At 40.9% G+C, this 16,062-nt stretch overlaps 1 long non-coding RNA gene across 1 annotated transcript in view; it reads right to left on the bottom strand.

Annotated features, from left to right (window-relative positions):
- Positions 1 to 4,780: 4,780 nt before the first annotated feature.
- The window catches only part of LOC139176694 (uncharacterized), a 38,081-nt gene continuing 26,799 nt past the window's right edge, over positions 4,781 to 16,062 (bottom strand). The window contains exons 2-3 of the long non-coding RNA XR_011561101.1: positions 14,834 to 15,120; positions 4,781 to 12,225 (exon numbers count right to left, since the gene is read on the bottom strand). This is a non-coding gene — a long non-coding RNA (uncharacterized lncRNA). The remainder of the gene's footprint in view (positions 12,226 to 14,833; positions 15,121 to 16,062) is intronic.

Here is a 16,062-nt window from a genome sequence, read left to right as displayed (position 1 = left end):
TGTCACGAACCTCTGTTCATAGTTCTTCAGGCACTGTGTCTATCAGATCTATTCCCTTGGATCTGTCACTTCCACTGTATAATTGTAAGGGATTTGATTTAGGTTATACCTTAATGGTCTAGTGGTTTTCTCTACTTTCTCTCAATTTAAGTCTGAATTTGGCAATAGGAGTTCATGATCTGAGCCACAGTCAGCTCCCAGTCTTGTTTTTGCTGACTGTATAGAGTTTCTCCATCTTTGGCTGCAAAGAATATAATCAATCTGATTTCAATATTGACCATCTCGTGACGTCCATGCTTAGAGTCTTCTCTTGTGTTGTTGGAAGAGGGTGTTTGCTATGACCAGTGCGTTCTTTTGGCAAAACTCTGTTAGCCTTTGAACTACTTCATTTTGTACTCCAAGGCCAAATTTGCTTGTTACTCCAGGTAGCTTTTGACTTCCTACTTTTGCATTCCAGTCCCCTATAATGACTTCCCTGGTGGCTCAGAGGGTAAAGCATCTGCCTACAATGCGGGATACCCGGGTTCATTCCTAGGTTGGGAAGATTGCCTGGAGATGGAAATGGCAACCCACTCCAGTATTCTTGCCTGGAAAATCCCATGGATGGAGGAACCTAGTAGGCTATAGTTCATGGGGTCGCCAAGAGTCAGACACGACTGAGCGACTTCACTTTTGCTTTCTTTCTTCCCCCTATAACGAAGAGTACATTTTTTCAGGGTGTTTTAGAATTTATATACATCGTAATTAAATGGAATTTCCCCATCATGCAAAGATGTTTCAACATCATAAAATATTGGTATATGAATGTAATTAGCATGGTCAGTGAAAGAGAAAAGTCATCCTCAACAGATGCAAAAAACTGTTGGGATAAAATTAAATAGTTAAGATTTTTAAAAATCTTGGTAAATTTTTAATAGAACAGATTTCCCTTAATCTTATTTCTAGATTCACTGTTTCCACTCTATCACCTAATATTTTCTCCTGAGCCCAACTAAATCAGGCTATAACCATCACCATTTCACTACCAAGTTTAATGGAAAATTATTATTGTGTTCTCTGCAGCTTTTTAAATATTAATTTAGTTTTTGTTGAAGGATAATTGCTTTACAGAATTTTGCTGTTTTCTGTCCAACCTCACCATGAATCAGCCATAGGTATACATATATACTGGAGAAGGCAATGGCACCCCACTCCAGTACTCTTGCCTGGAGAATGCCATGGACGGAGGAGCCTAGTGGGCTGCAGTCCATGGGGTCGCTAAAAGTTGGACATGACTGAGTGACTTCACTTTTACTTTTCACTTTCATGCATTGGAGAAGGAAATGGCAACCCACTCCGGTGTTCTTGCCTGAAGAATCCCAGGGACGGGGGAGCCTGGTGGGCTGCCGTCTATGGGGTCGCACAGAGTCGGACACGACTGAATTGACTTAGCAGCAGCAGCATACATATATACCCTCCCTTTTAAAACTCCCTCCCATCTCCCTCCCCATTCCACCCCTCTAGGTTGAAACAGAGCCCCTGTTTGAGTTTCCTGAGATATACAGAGAGCAGCTTTTGACACCCCAGATCTTTCCCTCCTTCTTGCAATACTCTCCTTCCTTGGCTACTATGACCCTCTGCTCTCCCGATTTCCCTCCTGGATCAATGGTCATCCATTCTCACTCTTATTCACTGGCGCCCCTGTAGCTTTGTAGTATGTAAACACCAAAGTTCTCTGAAGTTCAGCCCTTCACCCTCTTTGTTTTTCCCTCCTCTCTATTAAAAAAATATTTATTTATTTGGCTGCATCAGGTATAGTTGCAGTGAGGGGATTTTTGGTTGGGGCATGTGAATTCTTAGGTGTGGCCTGTGGGATCTAGTTTCCTGGCCAGGGATTGAACCCAGACCCCCTCCACTGGGAGTACAGCATCTTAGCACTGGACAATCAGGGAAGTCCCTACCTTCCTCTGTTTATATTTGCCATCCTAATGATCTTATTCATTCCTGTGACTTTAAATACCAGTGCCCACTGATAACACCCACAGGCATATCTAGCTCCGACCCTCCAGTTGACATTCACTGAATGTAACACAAATGTCTCAAACCTAACTTGTCCAAAGTAAAACTCTTGGCTTCCCTTTTTCTTTTGCCAGCACACAACCTTTTCCCCTCCAGGACCTTCTTAAGTCTGTAAAGGCAACTTCATTTACTGTTGCTCAAGCTGTATACATAGGGTCATCCTTGACTGCTAGCCTCTCATCTACTATGTATCGAAGCCACCATTATACCTTGTTGATTTCATCTTCAAATATGTCCTTAATGTGAGCCGATCTTGCTTCCTTCACAGCTACCAACACAGTACAAGCCAGCATAACCTCTTACACAGTTGACTGCAGTTACCTCCCAACTGGTCTCTCAGCTCCCACTCTTGTTCCCTACAGGCGATTCTCCCAACAGCAGCTAGAGAGAACTTCTTCTTTTTTTTTTTTAAAGTTTGTATTTTATATTGGAATATAGCCGATTAATGATGTTGTGATAGCTTTGGGTCTGCAACAAAGGGACTCAGACACACATATATGTGTACCCATTCTCTTCCAAACTACCTTCCCATCCAGACTGCCACATAACATTGAGCAGAGTTCTCTGTGCCATACAGTAGATCAGAGAGAATTTCTTAAACTGTGATCCATTCAGATTGTGTCCCTCCTCATGACTCCTCAAAGCCTTCTGTTGGTACTCAGAGTAAATTCCAAGCTTCTTGCCATCACCTACGTGGCCTGACAATGCTACCTCAGTGACTCAGCTCCCACTCCTGTTCTCCCTGTTTGCTTCCTTCTGGTTGCACCGCTCTTCATCTGCTTCTTAGACTTACTAGCTGTTTGTGTGCTGTGCTTAGTCACTCAGTCATGTCCAACCCCTGGTGACCCAATGGATTGTAGCCCACCAGGCTCCTCTGTCCATGGGCATGGGATTCTCCAGGCAAGAACACTGGAGTGGGTAGCCATGCCCCACTCCAGGGGATCTTCCCAACCCAGGGGTCAACCCCAGGTCTCCTGAACTGTGGGCGGATTCTTTATCGTCTGAGTCACCAGGGAAGCCCAAGAATACTGGAATGGATAGCCTATCCCTTCTCCAGGGGATCTTCCCCACCCAGGAATAGAACCAGGGTCTCCTGCATTGCAGGCAGAGTCTTTACCTATGAGCTACCAGAGAAGCCCAAGACATCCTAGGCTGACACCTAACTCAGGTACAACTTTCATAGCCCCCTTGCATGGACTGCTTTTCTTCCAGATCATCATATGGCTTTTGATGCTCTACAGATCCCCTTTAGCGGTCTCATTGCCTCACCTAGAATCTCAGGGGACAGCCTGAATGGATGGCTTTTTCCACCCTCACTGAAGAAAGCCACCTTGTTCACGGTTATGCTACTTCCTGGGGTAGCTGCATCTAACGTCTGATCCCTGCAAGAGTGTAAAGGTGAAGTTTCCTTGCCGAAGCTCCACGTCTTCCTCTGCCCACACTTCTCACCTCCTTTCTCCTTTCCTAATGCACACCTGCATGCTGAATTCCACCTCAGAGCCTGCAGCACATGACCCACCTCAATTATTCAGTTCTCTGCTACATGTTAATCTCTCAGAGAGGCCTTTTTGTGAAGACAGTATCTACAATAAGCATTCCCCTGTCACTCTTTATTTTTCTTTGTGTGTGTGTTAGTTGCTCATTTGTGTGCGACTCTTAGCAACTCTGTGGGTAGCCTACCAGGCCCCTGTGTCCACGAGATTCTCCAAACAGAACTGGAGTGGATTGCCATTTCCTTCTCCAGGGGATCTTCCCAACCCAGGGATCAAACCTCATCTCCTGAGTCTCCTGCATTGCAGGTGGGTTCTTTACCACTAGCGCCACCTGGAAATTCTTTTTTTTTTTTCCTTTATATCATGTATCAATTTCTGAATATGTGCGTGTGTTTTCCTTTTTATCTTGTGAGCTCAATGAAGAACTTTTTCATATTCACTACTCTGTCCCCTTAGAAAAGGTCCCGACACAGAGTAAGCTCTGAGTAAAAATGCACTAAGGGAAAGGCTCAATAAACTTGAAGATGGACATCAACTATTAAAAACAATAGACACCATTCTCTCTGTGCAGTTTTAGAACTTTAAGGAGAAGAACAAGGATATCTGATACTATCCCACTGTTCAACAATGTGATAAGATGAAAATAATGATCAGAGGGATAAGAACTGGAAAGGAAGAGACAAGATTATCTTTATATGTAAGCTATAGGATTGTTTCCCCCCCCAAAAAATGTGTTCAGATAATTGGTTAGTAAAATTAAGAAAACTTGGTTTATGCCAAATAAGATGAAAGTTTGGGCTTCCCGGTGGCTCAGATGGTAAAGAGTCCACCTGCAGTGCAGGAGACCCAGATTTGATCCCTGGGTCAGGAAGATTCCCCTGGAGAAGGGAATAACAACCCACTCCAGTATTCTTGTCTGGAAAATCCCATGGACAGAGGAGCCTGGCGGGCTGCAGTCGATGGGGTCTCATAGAGTCACACACGACTGAGCGACTAACACATGCACACACACCCACATACTCTAGAGCTCTGTAACATCCCTGTGTATCAGTAATAATTAATCTGAAAACATACTAAATGAAAGATAATTTATAAGTGTAATAAAACTATTAAGTACTTAAGAATTAGTCTAACAGAAATTCATAAGAGTTTTTGAAAGTTTTCAAAAACATATTGATGAAGACGACTTGAAAAAATGAAATGTAATGCTATGATCATTGATAAAAAGACTTCATAGATTAAGAAGCCTGTTGACTCCAAATTAATCTTAAAAGTAAATACAACTCCATTGTGTGAAAACCACAATGGAATTTTTCACAGAACTTGACAAAGCTAATCCTAAAATTCATCTTTTGTAAAGGGCAAAAATTAGCCAAAAATTTCTGAAACAGAAAAAACTAATATAGTCCTGACTCTATCACAGGGGAATATTTAAGGCAGTGTGACTTCAGGGAAAGGAGAAACAAACCAATGAGGCAAACACAAAAACTCAGAAACTGGACTATAAACTTAGTATAAGACAGAGGTCACAGCACAAACCAATATCAATATTGATAAGTCATGCTAAAAAAATTTATATGAAAAAGAAATGAGTCATACCTCACATCACACCAAAAAAATTCAGATGGATTACAGAATCAAATGTGAAGAACAAAACTTTTAAAAGAAAATACAATTTTAATCATAACAAATCAGTGTAGGGAAGAATGTATTAGGTAAGATATGAGATCCCAAACCACAAAGAAATGTTGACAAATGTGATGACATCATAATCTTAGAATTCAACATTAAGAATTCAACATTCAACCATATGACAAAAAAAAAAAAAAAAACAAACCCTCAAAGATGTAAAATGACAAGCTACAGACTAGAAGACATTCACTATGCGTTGAACTAACAAAGGATTCATAAAACAGACAATTAATAGACCAATGAACAAAAAATATGAACAGGCAATTTATAGAAGAAAAATGAATGGTCAGAAAGCATATGTTAAGATGGTCAACCTTACTAACAATCAGGGAAGTAAAAATAAAAATGAGTTGCTATTTCATATCTATTGGATTGTAAATAATAAAAAGCCTGACTTTAGTAAACAGGGACTTTGATGTGCTACCATCGGGGATATAAATTGGTAGAACAAGTTGGGAGGACAATTGAAATAGCAAAATTAAGATCCTTATACTTTTTACCACCCAGTGATTTCACTTCTAGGAAATAGTCTCTGCTGCTGCTACTGCTGCTGCTAAGTCTCTTCAGTCTTGTCCGACTCTGTGCGAACCCATAGACTGCAGCCCACCAGGCTCCCCCGTCCCTGGGATTCTCCAGGCAAGAACACTGGAATGGCTTGCCATTTCCTTCTCCAATGCATGAAAATGAAAAATGAAAGTGAAGTCACTCAGTCGTGTCGGACTCTTCTCGACCCCATTGACTGCAGCCTACCAGGCTCCTCTGTCCATGGGATTTTCCAGGCAAGAGTACTGGAGTGGGGTGCCATCGCCTTCTCCAAGGAAATAGTCTCTACTCAAGATAAACTCTTACACAAAGAACAATATTCACAGCTGTGTAATTTGTAGTAGCAAAATATTGGAAATGACCTAAATGCACTTCAATATACAGGAATATATTGTCAAATACAGTCATATAGCAAAATACTGTGCAGCTGTGAAAATGAATGACCTAAAGCTACATGTTTGCATGTGGATAAAGCTTAAAAAAATATAATGCTGGAAAAAGTAAGTTGGAGGATATATAGAGTACAACGTGTTTTGTGTGTTTTAGTCAATAAGTCGTGAGATTCTTTTGTGACCACATGGACTGTAGCCCGCCAGACTCCGCTATCCATGGGATTTCCCAGGCAACAATACTGGAGTGTGTTGCTGTTCCCTTCTCCAGGGGATCTTCTCAACACAGGGATAGAACCTGGGTCTCCTGCATTGGCAGGTGGATTCTTTACCACTGAGCCACCAGGGAAGCCCTATAGAGTATGATAATATTTATTTAAAGTTTAAGAACAAAAATGCAATGCTATCTGCTGTTTATGGATATATTACACACTTACAGATATAATCCATATAAAACCATTCATGGAAATGTTATGTAGCAACTTCCCTTTAGGGAAGGAATGGAGCAGATATGACTGGAAAGGGCTACACAGGAGGCTTTAATGATATGTTGTTTTTTCTTTAAAAAATTTTGATTTAACTATGACAAATTGTTGGGATTTGTTAAAACTCTGCTAGACATAGAAGTGTTTATTATATTATTATTTACATTGCATATATGTTTGAAGCATTTTATCCAAAACATTTAAAATTTAAGATATTTTATTTTAAAATCAAGAAAAAGGAAAATTATCAAAATGTCCAGTTTCTTCAAAATCACCTAAATACCCATGAATAGGGAACTAGTTAATGTTAGTACTTTAGTTAGTACAAATGTTAGTACATAATGAATTACCATGCAAACACTTAAAATGATGCTTTATACAATATGGGACAATATCTAAATATTTTATTGGATGAAAAAAGTTACAAAATATTATGTCCATATTTATATCAGAAATGTTAAATAAAAAATTCTAAATGATTTTTCTCTGGTTATATTTAGATAGTAGATATTCTTTGCTATTTTCTCTATTTCTTAATGATCATGTGTACTTTTATAAACATAATAAAACTACTGATACAGTTCTTCAGAAGTCACCTACCATAGAAATATAAATTAAAATGGAAAAGAATGGCAGGGCAGAGGCAGGATCTAGTTGGGAAAAGATTTGGGAGCCAGCAGACTTAGCTTCTAGGTCCACCTCCGCCCAGAGAAGTTCCTCTTCCTCTCTGGTGTCAGGGGCTCTGTCAATAAACTAAGGAGGCCAAAATGAAAGAGAAACAACAGTTTTCAGTAGTTTCAATTTTCACCTTTTTTTTTAAATTTACCTTGAGTGCTGGCCAGGCCACAGTTAAGTTCTACCCTTAATCATAGATGTTAGCTGTGTAAATCAGTATCACATTATCTAAAAAGTAATTTGGCAGTATGGAACAAGAGCACACTTATAACAGGTAATTATCCCAAGGAGAGAATCAAACATGCACACAAAAATGTACAGGCAAGGACGTTTTTGTTACAACATTATTCAGAGCATTAGAGAAGTGGAAACAGCCTAGATGTCCCACAACAGGGGATGGCTCAATAGATGAAAGTACATACAAGGAAATATTATGTTGCCAATAAAAAGTATATCTTTGAGGAATACCTAGTAAGATCAAATATGCTCACAAATAAAAGATACACTTCAAATTTTTGTCATATATATATTTTTAAACAACCAGGAAACAACACATCAAAATTTAACACTGATCACCTCTAAGAAGTTAAATGACCAGTGATTTTTACTTTTTAATTGATTTCTGTATTTTCTAAATCATATAGTAAATAGAAAGTTTCTGATCTGAAAATAGCCCTCATCTCTTCCCCCTTTATTGTCTCAGTACAGCATCTCCCTCTCCAGTCCAGTTGGTATTAGACTACAAGGCACACAGACCTCCCGGGTTATAATCCACTGCAGGGAATTACGAGCCACCATGATAAATTGCCCCCCTTGTCCAGACTCTGTTTGCAAAAATGAAAACGCCTGTGCAGGTCAACAAACGAGAAAAGTTAGTGAAAGATCAACATTTTATACCCCAATCTTGCCCAAGTATATAAATATTCCTTATTATCCTTTGCTCCTGGGTTAATAGCCATTCCATCGCCCTGAACTTGTTTGTGACATGAATGGATAGCATTTGTTGCCCCAGGGGAATGGTTAAACTATGAGAAAAGGATTAAACAAGGAAGAAAAACTACCTGTATGTCATAAAACACGCATGCTATTTCTAATTTATTCCTGTTCAGTTGGAGCGACATACCTAATGTGTTACTAACATTTCTGGCAATACAGTATTGTTCCCTTTAGTAATGTGGAAGTGTCTGTAACTCTGATTTGGACTTGGTGAGTGACTGTTTCATTCAATGAAGGAGAAAAAGATAAACTGTACTTGATTTGTATTTATTAATTTCTATGAATTTGCTATATGACATTTATGAAAGCTTAGGCACGTAATTTTTCTCTTCTTTAATTTACAGCTGGGGAACTGTTTAAATATAATTTTAAATGATACATAAAATGCTTCCTGACATATTTGTTTTCTGAATTTCTAACTTGCATATTTGGCATTTCTATATGATGAACAAATCCTGTCTCAAATTGTGAAGAAAGAAAAATATTACCTGTTTAGAATTCCTTTATTAAATCTGAGCTCTTGTATTTTGAGTTTTCTGGAGGTTAATAAGATGAGTTGCAATTTCGATCTGTTTCGTGCTTAACTCAATTTGATAGGTGAGGCTTTGCAGGTGTAGCAATCATCAATTTGGTGCAAAACCTCAGAACAAAATCTAAAAATAGATATTACTCTGATAGTCTTTTGAGGGGCTAGAAGAAGTTAAGTAATAGATGAAGTACATTCCTTAAAGAAAATTGTTATTTCTCTGATGATTTCCTAAGCATAATATAGCTTTTCCAGCAAAATAGGAATTTTTCTTCATATTTAATTTATTTAAAATGATTCTTGTTTTCCTATTATGTATTTCGATCATATTAATTTTTCTAAGTTTTCTAAAAACCTATATAGGTATTGTTCATATAGGGTTCACATTTCTGAAATTTCAATTTTTGAATTTTCAAATAAAAGGAAACTTTACACAGTATTTTTTTTCCCTTCAGAATAAGAGTCAAGTATTTATTTGGCCTTATTTTTTAATCAGAACGTACTTGAAAAAAATCACTGACTCCTTTATGAGCAATTAGTGAATACAAAAATGGAAAGGCTTAAAGTACTGCCATTCTACTGACTTCTGTCATTAAAACAGATGTTCTCTATAACCTTGACCAAACCATTCCATCCTCTAATCAGAAAGGAGCAGACTTGTTTGTGGATTTATGATATATGTCTGTGTCAGACCTGGGAAGACTGTCTAGGACTGTGGGCTCTTCACAGACTTGTTTTCTTGCTGGAATCTGTCTTGTAATTCTTAACTTTAATTTGTTTTATATATTTTCACCCAAACATGGTTTGCTTTATTTAAAAAAAAAAAAAAGATCTTCTTATTCATCAGATAGTTCAGATGTATTCATTGCAATTATGAGTCGCTATGGCTTTAAATATATGAATGACTTGCTGATGTCAGCAGCTAAAAACTAATGCTGCTGATATCAGCTGACAGGACACTAATTACTAGTTATGGGGCTGTTGCCTGCTCAAGGAGCTATTCAGTGAGTTATGATTTAGAAAAGCTGGAGAGCACAGGGCTGATTTGTGAAGAGATATCTAATAGGAAAATACCACCGAAGTTCTCAAATGGATCCTCACGACAGAGATCCGTCTAATTAGGAAGTGCCTATTTTAATACGAAACCACAGAAAAAGCCCAGCTGGAAAAGAAGAATTTATAGGAAGACACAGAACTGTCACTGGTTCGGCTGACGGCATGTGCAACCTAAGCATGTTTCTCAGCCTTTAATCAATAGTGGCCCTAGGACAATTATTCCCTCACAGACCATCCATCTCGACATCCTGAGAGGGAGGGTCTTTACAGGTGATCAGGATGGACAGCCCCGGTTCAACCCTGCTTGTCTTACCTGCAGAATGGAGGACTGTCCGGAAGCTAGACTCTCACAAAGGATCCCTGAGAAAGTAACAGAACTGACAATGTTCTGTCCTGGGGTGACTGAGCATGTCGCTCCCAGCCCTGAGATCCAGGTGTCCGGGTGAGGCATGACAACAGAGAGAGCGGGGACTTCTAGTTCCATGGAAGGATTAGGTTGGTCAATTCTGCTGTGAGACCCTAATGTTTTTCAGGACAAGAGCTTGTTGCTAAATTTATATTCTGTGTATGCTCAGGAAAGACTGATGGTCTGACTCTAGAGAGATCTTTGAGCAAAAAGAAAAAAAAAACAAACAACTGTAGTTTTCCTCTGAGGCTAAAACATACAACAAAAACAAAATCTGGCCACTTATTTGCCAAATACGAGAAGACACCAAATCTCTCTTTGTGGAGTTATTAAGGCTTTGTCCACACAAAGCCTAGGAACACGTTTGCAGGAATGAAGCCAGACACAGAGATGTAAAGAGATGGCGTCTTTACACCGCAGCCAGTTTCGTCTTCTCTCAGCTCCGTGGTTGTGTCATCCGTTGTCTGCGAAGAGTATTACAAAGCAGTCCGCCAAGCAGGCTGTTTGTGAGTCACGCCTGCTCCCTGCCTTCACTTTGGCACAGCCTCAGTCTCCACGGAGGGAGACGCAGCAGAGGAGGAAAAGGTGTTTTGAAAACACTTGCTTAGGTTGCCACATGTTTTATCGCTGCTAATCTATCCACGGAATAGGTAATAGGATGACAAATCATCAGAGGTTATTCCAGAAAGATCAACAGATTGATTCCATGTATTCTTGAGTCTTTAATCTGGAATATGGAACACTGACCTGGGCCCACAGGGTAGGGTGGAACCAGGATGGCCATGGGGCCAAAGAGAACAGTGAGTGCTCAGCATCCAGCTTATCTGCTGAGCAGCGACGTGACCATAAGCAAGTTATACCTCCTCCTGCGCTTCAGATTATCCTCTGTAAGATAACCCCTTATAGCCTATGGCTGTGGAGAGGATGAAATAAGATCATGCCTATAACAATCTTGACATGATGCAGGAAACTAGCCATTCTGTCATCGTTCCTTGCCTTCACCCTTTGTCTTACTTGAGGTTCCCGCCACAGCAGGGGCTTCCTTGGTGGCTCAGACGGTAAAGAATCCACCTGCAATATGGGAGACCTGGGTTTGATCCCTGGGTCAGGAAGATCCTCCTGGCAAAAGGAATGGCAACCCACTCCAATATTCTTCCTGGAGAATTCCATGGACAGAGAAGCCTGGTGGGCTACAGTCCATGGGGTTGCAAGAGTCAGACATGACTGAGTGACTCTCTCTGTCTCACACACACACACACACACCCCTCAGCAGACCCTGAGAGAAAGTTTCTGGGGCATGGATGCTCCCAGAGGAGTGGAGAAGTGAGACAAGGATTGGGAAGCAGTCAGTAGGATGTGTTATTTAAGATGCACACCTGTGTGGATGACTGGAACTTAATCCCACAGGTAAACAGTGCAACACAGAACTTCAGCATTATCCCACCTGAGGGAGGAGAGAGCTGGGGTATTTATACACCTCGTCCTAAGACTCATTGGTTGAAGACTACTGGGAGAGGAATAGATTGTGTGCCAGGCAATTTCCGTTTGCTGTGTGCCTTCTGTTGTTCTGGGGGAAAGTTCTCAGCACAGACATACAATTCTGGCAGCTGGAAGTCAGCTGAAGCGATCTGACATATCTTGAGGAAGCAGGCAGGGCAATGACAGACCCAGTAGGGGAATAACTAGACATCTAAATCACGATAGTTTCCATCGTGAAACCACCAATCAAATAAGGAAGATAGGCAGGTCGAAACTTCAAAGGAAAAGGTTTGTGATGCCATGATGTCTGAAGACTCCAGGCGAAATCAGCACCTGGATCTCCCCAGGGCAGTGCTCTGTGCATCCGGGCTCTGGCTCCCAGCCCGGCACCTGATCCATCAGCACCCATGGCGCGGATTCAGAGGAGCTGCCAGACAAAACCAATACAATATTGTAAAGTTAAAAAAAAAAAAAAAGAAAGACCCACAGTACGTGCTCCGTCACTTCAGTCATGTCCAACCCTGCGATCTCATGGACTGTAACCCTCCAGGCTCCTCTGTCCATGGGATTCTCCAGGCAAGAACACTGGAGTGGGTTGCCATGTCCTCCTCCAGGGAATCTTCGTGACTCAGGGATTGAACCCGTGTCTCCTGCATTTCCTGCATTGCAGGTGGTTTTTTTACCCACTAAGCCACCTGGGGAGTCGCAGAATCTGAGCAAAAAACTCAAATTCCATGTGTTGATTTGCATTTTCTCTCTGTAGCCTGAGCTCCAGGAAAGCTTACATTATAATCTTAAAGTGGATTTTAAAATGGAGATTCAGAGATATGGATGCTGTTCGAAATGGCTCCTTAACAGACACAGTTTAAGGACCTCTTACCCACTGAAGGGATGACCTCGCGAGTATGGTTAGAGAGGAGCAGTTTGACTTCAAGTCCCCAGCTGGCTTTGCCAAGAATGGATGTTAGCTCTCCTATTTGTGACTTCTAAAAATGTACCACGGTTGAGTGAAGACCCCCAGAGTCAGGACCTGATTCTAATCATCGTCCCACTGTACTAGCTGTGCGGCCTTGGCAGCTATTTAATCTCTCTGGGCCTCAGATTTCTCATCCAAACAGTACCTGTTTTATACAGTTGTAAGGTTTAAATGTAATACATCTAATATAATGCACAGAAAGAACCCCGACTAGTTTTGGGTATGAAAGGAAGTGTTAGCTATCACGATAGCTGTTCTTAGGCTGCCCTCCCCACATTTAAACTGTCCCAGTCTTCCTTAGGTATGGCAGTAGCTGTCAAGAAGTTTGACTCTGTTCTTGAAACCAGTTTATCTCATGAAGGTGTCCTTGCTTATTGTCCTAAAAGGTCTGTCATTTGCGTGCGGGGGAGAAGGATGGCCTTATTTTCCTCCCATTGTCCTCACTATCCGTATAAAGACAGGGACAGCTCAGTGGCAGAACAACATGGGCAGAGCTCAGGAGACTTTCAGAAAGTGCTCGGAGGTTCAGAGGCCAGAGGACTGACTGAGGAATGGAACTGGAGCGATCGCATGGGACTGGTAACTGAACAAGCAGTGAGTCTAAGGTTTTAGGTCAGGATGGTGTTTTCAAATGTTGCACAATCGAGAACATCTTTAAGTATTTGGCCCTGGAATGCTCTCTGGGGTTCTGCCAAGAGTGTCTCTCTTACAACTTGGGGGCAAAGCTACAAATCAAAGCTGCTGTCAGATTTATCACTGATAAGTGAAGTCATGTTCTTTGATGGAACCAAAGATTCCAAACCCTCCAGGAGGACAGCAGGACTCCTCAAACAGGGAATGAAAGGCCTCAATAAAGAATGCACGCAGGTAAAGTAAGCCAGACAGAGACAAAGAGCATGTGAGATTGCTTATTTGCGGAATCTAAAAAAATGATGCAGATGAACTTATTTATAAAACAGAAATAGATTCATAGACATAGAAAACAAACTCATGGTTACCAAAGGGGATAGCAAGGGTGGTGGGGAGAGATAAATTAAGAGTTTGGGATTAACATATACATACTGCTGCTGCGTCTGCTAAGTCACTTCAGTTGTGTCCGACTGTGTGACCCCATAGATGGCAGCCCGCCAGGCTCCCTCATCCCTGGGATTCTCCAGGCAAGAACACTGGCTACTTTGTATAAAATAGATAAACAACAAGGATCTACTGTATAGCACAGGGAACTCTACCCAATATTCTATAATAACCTATATGAAAAAAGTATCTAAAAAAGAAGGAATATATGTGTATGTATAACTGAATCACTTTGCCGTACACCTGAAACTAACACAATATTGTAAATCAACTATAGTACAATAAAATTAAAATATTTTTTAAAAACCTATGATGGAAAAGAATCTGGAATATATATATATATATGCGTGTATAACTGAATCACTTTGCTGTACACCTGAAACGAACACAACATTGTAAATTAATTGTACTTAAATTTTATAAAAGAATGCCCACACTGAAATACTGTTAGAAAACCTATCATCTCCAAGTGTGTTTGGGAAAGATGCTGGACATACAGACCCTGCACAGACCAGGAGAATAAAAGGATTCCTCGCAAAGTAAAGTGAAAGCATCACTGCAGAATGTGGACATAGAAAGAACCATAAGGAAGTAGAGAAACAGTAAGTGTGTAGAGAGGATGTTGGACTCTTGACTAAGAAGTTAAGGTCCTATTTCAAATGAATCACTAACTGGCCATGAGACTTTGGGAAGGTCATTCAGCCTCTCTGGACTAATGAAGTTTTGGTTAGGTGTTCTGTAAGACACATTCCAAATCTAACACTATTCTGCGATTCAGATATGGAGATGGAAGAGAGGACGCTCAGTTTCAGCTGGAAAACAAAAAGTACCGGGTTCCCTCAGACTTTCCCCCCATCAACCCACAGTCCCTGGCAAGAACCCCAAGTGTACCAAAATGAAACCAATTAACATTCCTTACTACTGCTCGGTCATCAATCATCATTAACTCAGAGAAGGCAGGTGGGCGAGTAGCTATAAGACATACTTTTGTCTATTGGTTCCTTCATATCCCACACATTGAATTTCATCAAACCAGAACTCGTCCATTCTTTAGGAGCACAGTGTGCTGTGGACCCTGCAGGCACACACAGAGAGAAAAGGTGCTGAGAGAGCCATCAGATGAGGGCCATGCACTGCCTGATGGAGCTGAGCCATGTGAAGTCCTTGGTGATTTGCGCAGTTTTGGTGGAGTGGTGGTGAAGTCTTGACTGGTGTGGGTTTCAGGGAGAAGAGAGATTGCAAACGGTGGGAACAGACAGTTCTGAAGTTCTGCTGTCAAGAGAAAGGGATAAATGGGATTCAGTGGAGTCAAGAGGGACTTTTTTCTAATGGGAAAATAACAACATGCTTGACGGTCATGAGATTTATCCAATAGAGAAGGAGCACTTGATGATACTGGAGGAGAAAGGGGATACTTGCTGCAGCAACATCCTTGAGTAGGTCAGAGAGGATGGGACCCAAAGGTAGAGTAAATGGGCACAGGGAGGTCATGGTTGGTTGTGGCTATTGGGAGCATCACTTCTGTTTTCTCAGTGAAATAGGAAGCAACACCATCAGCTGAGAACAAAAATGGTGGAAGAGATGCTGAGGTTTGAAGAGACAGCAGGCATGATCTGGCTGCCTAGGAACATGGCAAAGTGATGGAATCAGGTGAATTCCAGGCAATATCCAGGACCATCCGAGGATAGTGACCATAAATCTAAAGTGAAATCACTCAGCAAGTTTGGGTGTTTGTCTGGCCATGCTCGGAGGGTATGATGTGTGCTGGTCCAGGAGGCAGAGTCGAAATTTCATGAGAGTCTTGGTTTGGTGAAGCCAGTACAAGGGAGAGAGGGGCAAGAGAATCGAGTCTGTATGCAAAGGGATGATTAGTTGTGGAATTTAAATTGGGCAGGAAAGAGACAGTATAAGGGGGTGAAACAAGGAGAAGGTGAGAGGAGCATTGGATTAAAGTCCTGGTACAGAAGAATTGTCCATGTTGAGATACAAGTTTGAAAGATAATAGACAGTGGTAAGAGAGTAGGATATTTGAAATTAAGATTTTAGAAGTGTTGAATTTCTTAAGAATGAAAAGCTCAAAGATATGGTCATCAAGTGAGCAGCAGAGAGGATGAGGCCATTGGAAAAAGGAGATGAAAGACTGGAAGACCAGGGCATTGGAAAGAATATCTGGCTATTGAAATTACATGAATAATAATCACACTGATTTTGAAA

Source organism: Bos indicus, chromosome 17 (genome assembly GCF_029378745.1).
Source record: "Bos indicus isolate NIAB-ARS_2022 breed Sahiwal x Tharparkar chromosome 17, NIAB-ARS_B.indTharparkar_mat_pri_1.0, whole genome shotgun sequence".
In the NCBI taxonomy this organism is placed as follows: Eukaryota; Metazoa; Chordata; class Mammalia; order Artiodactyla; family Bovidae; genus Bos; species Bos indicus.
The sequence above is the reverse complement of the archived record's forward strand: the minus strand, read 5'-3'. Positions and strand labels throughout refer to the sequence as shown.